We start from the raw sequence: 7,415 nt of genomic DNA on the forward strand, positions 1-7,415 counted from the left end.
CTTTTGAAAAAGAAAAAGAGTTTCACATCTGGTTAGTTTGATGAACAAGAACCATTGGCAAGGTACTAAGTTTGGTGTTCCCACACCAAAGTAAGTACAAAAGCCCACAAATAAATCATGCATGCTAACCATTTTTCAAGTGCTTGGGGAACAAGCAACTTTCAATATCATTGCAGAGTGTCATACAAGCTTTTGGAAGGATTAAGCATCATCACCCAAAGAAATGAAAGAGGAATGCTAAAACCAGCAAGGAGGATGATAAGGAGTAAAGCAAGCGAACTCCAAAAGGTTGTATTGTTAAGTGATTATCTTACATCAAACACTGCTATGATTGAGAGTGGTTTTGTTTCCCTGATTATCTGTCTGTTTAGTATAGTTTTTTTTTTCTGAAATTCAATAAGCAAGATGCTTGATCATTTACAACATCATACTCTCCAAAACTTGTTTGCACTCAAATTTTCAAAAAAATGCATCACATGAAAGTTCTTTGAAAAGAAGGATTGAGGAATTAAACAATTTTGAGGCAAGCAAAAGAATAGGAGAAGTGGTGGTTCTAGTTGTATAATTATGTATTGAGGTTGCATGCTTATGAAAACTTGCATGGGAGCTCATAGGCGGGACATAGAGTTCAAAGAAGTGTTGTGGAGATTCTCAAACATTTATTGATCCAAGAAGCAGCAAACAAAACAAAAGAAAATAAAGAAAATACAAAAACAAAAAGAACATGGCCCAAGGCTCTGAGCATCAATTACTAGGCAAAAAAAGGAAGAAAGAAACAAGAACTCAAAGAGTTGTTATCCTAGTAAATGCTTGTGGTCGAACTGTGTCAAAGAGAGAGGCTTGAGCAAGTAAATCCTAAGGGGTGCTTCAACACCTAATACCTTAAAACCAACTGGTTTAGGAGTATTGATTGAAAGCTTATCTAAAGAGCCGCTTTGAGACATGACACTTAGAGTCAAGGCCAAAACACAAGAATCATAAGCTGCTTCAAGGTGATTACCTATAGAGAGATCTCCATGATATCATTTGGATGAAAGTCCTAAGACCTAAGACTTCTAATATGTTAGGACTAGTAAGCACTGAGGCCCTTGCATGAGCATATGATTTAGAGTTCACCCCACTGTCACTTGATCACTTCACTCACAGGATAGTACATGGAATTTTTCAAATCCATTCTGATTGAAAGAACCTTTGAGCATAATTCATTTCTTGCTTGGGGACAAGCAAGCTTTAAGTTTGGTGTTGTGATGACAAGTCATCTTAGCCTAGTTTCACTAGCCTTTTTCTTTTGTTTTCGATTGATTTATGCACTTTCTTGAGCCATAAGCAAGCCAATTAGGTAGATTTCCATGTTTCTTTTGATTTAATCAACCATAGATGAATTAATGCAATTTCATGAGGATTTATGCTATAATTGCCACATATTATGAAAGAATGATAAACTCATGATTTTGAGCATAGCTTTGATGTGTTTGGTTGATTGATGATAGGTGAAGAAAGCTTAGAGAAAGGTTGAAGCAAGAAGGAATGGCTAGGAGCAAGAGAGAACAAAAAGTTTGAGCAAAAGTTTGCCTCAAAATTTAGCTCAAACTTTCAGATAAGTGAAAACACACCAGGGAACAAAAAGCTTGAGCAAAAGTTTGCCTCAAACTTTAGCTCAAACTTTTGGGAGAAAAGCTTGAGCAAACGTTTGCCTCAAACTTTTTGGCAAACGTTGGCATCACAAATCAACACCCTGGAGAGAAAAAGTTTGCGCCAACGTTTGCCTCAAACTTTTTGGCGAACGTTGGCGCCATCAACAACACACCCTGGAGACAAAAAGTTTGCACCAACGTTTGCCTCAAACTTTTTGGCAAACGTTGGCGCCATGAGTGTGCATAAGGGGGCCAACGTTTGAGCAAAAGTTTGACCCCAAACTTTAGCTCAAATGTTGGTAGCAGCAAGAATGGGGCAACTGGTGTAAAAAGTTTGAGTAAAAGTTTGCCTCAAACTTTTACTCAAACTTTTACTCAAGCTTTTATAATTCCCAACCCGGTTCACTTCGGTTCTCTCTCCAACTCCAAGAGCAATCAACCAAGGCCTCTATCAACCCAATTCCATCAAGAGCAAAGGCCCAATTCCAGGCTTGAAGACCATTTGAAGAAAGTGTATAAATAGCTTAAGATTTAAGTTTTTAGGGGGCTTTTCTTTTCGGTTTTGATTGGGTAGTTTTGTAGAGAGCTCACCTTTACATTTTGGCATTGTTGTTTTAGAATTCAAGAGAATTAGGGAGGAGAATTGATCTCTCTTCTTCCTTGTTCTTGCTTGAGCACTCTTTACTTTTCTTGCTTCGGATCTTGGGTGGAGAATTGAAGAACTTCTGTTTCAATCTCACCTTGAGATCTTGTTTAATTTTCTGCTTAATTGAATTTCCTTTTCTGTTAATCGCTTCTTATTCTATTCTCTCTGCAATTTACACTTCTTCATTTCCTTTGCAATTGTTCTTGTTAGATCTAGGAAGGCATTGAGATGTAGACTTGGTTATCTAGTCTCTTGAGTCCTGAGATCTGGATTTCCCATTTTTGATTCTCTGTTTAATGCTTTTCAAGCCCATTTACAATTCCGTTTTAGATCCGATTCAATTCAAGTCATCTTTTACTTTTCTGTTTATTGAATTTTACTTTTCCTTGTTTGATTTCTGAAAATCCCATTCCCAATTCCCTTTACAATTCAAGCCATTTACATTTCTTGCACTTTAAGATTCTGCAATTTACATTTCTTGCGTTCTAAGTTTCTGCTATTTAATTTCTTGCTCTTTAAGATTCAGCCTCTTTAATCTCTCTTAGTTTAAATTCATGCCAATTGTCCCTTTCCCTTTACTTTCCATGCAATTTAAATTCTGTTAATCACAAATCTCTCAACCAATTCATGATTCGCTTGACTAAATCAACCACTAAGCTAAAATTGCTCAATCCTTCAATCCCTGTGGGATCGACCTCACTCCCGTGAGTTATTATTACTTGATGCAACCCGGTACACTTGCCGGTGAGTTTTGTGTCGGATCATTTTCCGCACATCAATTCACAGTATTCTGTCTGATTTCCTTCCCCTTTCTTCCTTTTGAGTGGGCGAGGTGGAGGTATCCTTTCAGTATGGCATACTTCTCGATAGACATCTACAAGAGACACCCGAAGAGGGGTATAATTGTGGTATTTCTTGATCTTTTCTCCATGCTGATCTTCTTTTTTCTTGGAATCTTTATCCTTATCTCGGGAGGAGTAGGAGAATTCGGACTTTGAGGTCTCTCCTAGTTGAGAGTTGTCCTCCATGTTGATGTATTTCTCTGCTCGTTCTTGTACTTCGTTCAGAGATGTGGGATGTTTTTTCGATATGGAGTGACTAAAAGGTCCTTCCCGTAAGCCATTGATGAGACCCATAATGGCTGCTTCTGTTGACAGACTTTGTATGTCCAGACATGCTTTGTTGAATCTTTCCATGTAGCTGCGAAGACTTTCCCGATCTCCTTGCTTGATCCCTAATAGACTTGGGGCGTGTTTAGTTTTGTCCTTCTGGATGGAAAATCTGGCTAGAAACTTCTTAGCTAAGTCGTCAAAGCTTAAGATGGACCTAGGGGGTAGATTGTCAAACCATTTAATTGCTGTCTTCGTTAAGGTAGTTGGGAAGGCTTTGCATCGAATTGCGTCTGAGGCGTCGGTGAGATACATTCTACTTCTGAAATTACTGAGGTAATGGTTGGGATCTGATGTGCCGTTGTACGGAGTCATGTCAGGGGATTTGAAGTCTTTTAGGATTTTGGCCTTCATGATCTCTTTGGTAAATGGGTCTTGGTCCTTGCGTAGGCTATCTTCGTGGTTGGATCGAGTAGCTTTGAAATCAGCTTCAAGCTTTATGAGTTTGTCTTCTAATTCTCGACGTCGCATTGCTTCTCTTCGTAGGTCTCTTTCGGCTTTCCGTTGATATTCGACCTCTTTTTCGAGTTGTTTAAGGCGATCTTGAAGTGCCTCCATGAGTCCTGTGTTTGGCGAATTCTTGTCTTTGTTAGGTTGAGAAGCATCTTCTAGTGTGACATCTACGTTCTTATGTGGCGTTCTGTTCTCCAAATCAGAGTTGTGGTCGTTGTCAAGGTTGTCTGCCATGATGATGGGATGACTTCCAGGTTCCCCAGCAACGGCGCCAATGTTCCGAGGGTTACCTGAAACTGTAGGCCGATCTCGGACAAGATCTTCTGTGCTGATCGGTGCTGATGTGTCCGACTTATGGGTGGTGGCTGGAGCCGCTGTGTCCGACTTGTTGGACTTATTGGTGATGCTGATCCTTCATCACCGGATGGTGGTGGTACCTGCAAGGGACTCCAATGCTTAAGTTAGCAAGGGTATTAAGCAAGTTTTTAGTAGAATCAGAGTATGAGTTATACCTGGGTGCTCCAGTGTATTTATAATGGTGAGGAGTGACCTTTCTGAGATAAGATTGTTATCTTATCTTATCTTATCTTTGAGTGAAGTCATCTTATCTTCAAGCGAACCGCCCTTATCTCTATAGGCTTGGGCTGCCTTTGGATTTGGGTCGTGTTTCTCTGTTTGGGCCCTTTTTGGGCTTTCCTGGTGACTTGGACGAGCTCTTTGAGAAGAGGTCGGATAGTCCTGACCTGAAGAGGTCGGTCGACTTGTCATCAATCATCCTGGGTCGGACAGCTCGACCCAGGGTATGAACAGACACTAAAATTAAAAATTTTGAAAACCACAGATACCAATTTTCGAAAACTTTAAAAAGAAAGACACAAAAAGACACCAAACTTAAAGATTGACCCAAGATTCAAACAAAAGATAGTATTTTTGAAAATTGTTTTTGAAAAGACTCAAGAAATTCGAAAAAGACTTAAATAAGAACAAGAACAAAGACTCAAACCAAAGATCAAGATTAATAAAGAAAAGAAAAGGTTTTTGAAAAAGTTTTGATTTTTTTTTCGAAAAAAAGAAAATAAAAGACTCAGAAAAAATTAAAGACAATACCAAATCTAAGAAACAAAATAATCCGTTAGTTTGTTCAAACACGAACAATCCCCGGCAACGGCGCCAAAATCTTGGTGCGCGGAATTAAACTTCGCACAACTGAACCACGAAGTGCATTGGGTCGTCCAGGTAATACCTAAGTGAGTCAGGTCGATCCCATGAGGATTGTGATTTGAAGCAAGCTATGGTTATCTTGTAGATCTTAGTCAGGTGGATAGAAAAGTTGGTTGATTGTATAGAATGCATAAAAGTAAAATAAAGATAACGTTACTCAGTTGATGGTTAATGCAATGATAAGAAGATGGTTTAAGGCTTCGGAGATGTTTTATTCTTCTGGATCAATTCGGTTTTACTGTCTCCTCCAACTGTGAATGATTTCTTCTATAGCAGGCTGTATGTGATCAACGCCTTTCTTGAGAGGTTGCCGATTCTCGTCCAGAGCTGAACACCAGGGTTAGCGCGCATCTAGTCTGATTAAGGGAAAAGCTCATGCAGTCTATTCCCCTTAGTGATCCTACTCAAAATGCCACAGACAAGGTCGAATCTTCTGGATTAGAGAATGTTGCGCCTTTGGTTCTAGCCTCCACCACAAAGACTCTAAGCTCCCCATACCTCGACTGAACTAGTGTCTCAAGAAGTCCCCAACGAAGTCGTGGATTAGCCGTCTAAGAGATGTATAATCAAGCTAGTGGTTCATCATTGTCCGATGAAAAACTCACTTTGAATCCATGTAGAATGAGATAACCTTGTGCCGGTTCAACGCATTCATAAGGATGAAGAACGAAGATACATCTTAGAATAGAGAATCAAACACGGATTGAAGATAAAACAATAATACTTTTATTAATCAATAAAACTCAACAGAGCTCCTCCCCTCAACCTAGGAGGTTTAGAGACTCATAATGATAGAAAATACAATGTAAAACGTGTAAAGTGTCAAAAGTCTCTAAAAAGTATCTAGGTTCTCGAATAAATAAAATGTTCCGAGGGTTACCTGAAACTGTAGGTTGATGATGTGTCCAGTTGGTGACGTCTTCGAAAAGTATCTAGGTTCTCGAATAAATAGATCTTCTGTGCTGGTCGGAGATGACGTGTCCGGTTGATGGGTGGCGGCCGGAACTGTCGTGTCCGACTTGTTGGACCGGCTATGCTGCTGATCCTTTGTCACCGGAGGGTGGTGGTACCTTCAAGGGACTCCGATGCTTAAGTTAGCAAGGGTATTAAGCAGTTTTTAGTAGAATTAGAGTATGAGTTATACCTGGGTGCTCCAGTGTATTTATAATGTTTGTAGAGTGACCTTTCTGGAGATAAGATAGTTATCTTATCTTATCTTATCTTATCTTTTGGGTGAGCTCATCTTATCTTCAAGGGAACCGCCCTTATCTTTATAGGCTTGGGCTGCCTTTGGATTTGGGTCGTGTTCCTCTATTCCGTCCCTTATTGGGCTTTTCTGGTGATTTGGCCGAGCTCTTTGAGAAGAGGTTGGATAGTCTGACTTGAAGGGGTTGGTTGACTTGTTGCTAAACATCCCGGGTTGGACAGCTCGACCCAGGGTATGAACAGTGCCCCTGCTCGAGTGTGGTCTTCCTTTTGAGGTCGAGTCCTTAGTTTTAGGACTTCGATCCTTCTCTGTTGAAGCCGAACTCGAGCATTTTGTCGATTTCTTCTTTGTAGAGTTCCCCTTTGAATGCGGAACGATTTTCTTTAAATTTTTATTCTTTTGAAAACGCGCGTCTCCTTGCTTTGGGAATGTGCGAGGGTTTAATGACCTCATTAATTTTTTTAATGCTCCGTTTCTTTGCCTCCCACGTTCATCTTGAACTTCTCACAAAAAACGGTTTTCTCTTCTTTGTTTCTTTGCTGTAACTTCCCCCTTTTCTTTCTATCCTTTTGTTTTGCCTGAGGCTTGCATTTTTATGTTTTTCTCTGCGACGTCATTTGGTGATTGTTGGTGCTTTCTTTGCTTTTGAAAGGCAATTCTGGATTCTGTCTTTTCGTCTTCAATTTCTTCGAAGCTTTCTCCTTTTTTCAGGTTGATTCTTCTTTCCGCTTCTTTACTTCCTTCATCGTTCTTCCTTTGCATTTATTTCTTGATAAAGTTTTGATTTTGCTCGAATGTTTTGTTGGAAAGCTTGAACCTTTTTGCGTCGTCATGCTTGATCGTCGCTGTGGTGCATGTTTTTTTGGCTTTCTTTTGGCCTTATGTATACTTTGGCATTTCCACTGATGGTTGAGGCTTTTTTAGGGCTTTTTCCTGTTTGTTGCCTGTTTCTGTATTATAGCTTTTGGGATAATGGCTTGTTTGATACTGGAGGAAGATTGTGTCTTTGATGATTTCCACTTGGCACGTTTTTTTGCTTAGAAGTACCGTTTGCTAATAGACTGAAATTGTAGTTTGGAAAGCAA

The sequence above is a fragment of the Arachis hypogaea genome, chromosome 15 (assembly GCF_003086295.3).
Source record: "Arachis hypogaea cultivar Tifrunner chromosome 15, arahy.Tifrunner.gnm2.J5K5, whole genome shotgun sequence".
Lineage (NCBI taxonomy): Eukaryota > Viridiplantae > Streptophyta > Magnoliopsida > Fabales > Fabaceae > Arachis > Arachis hypogaea.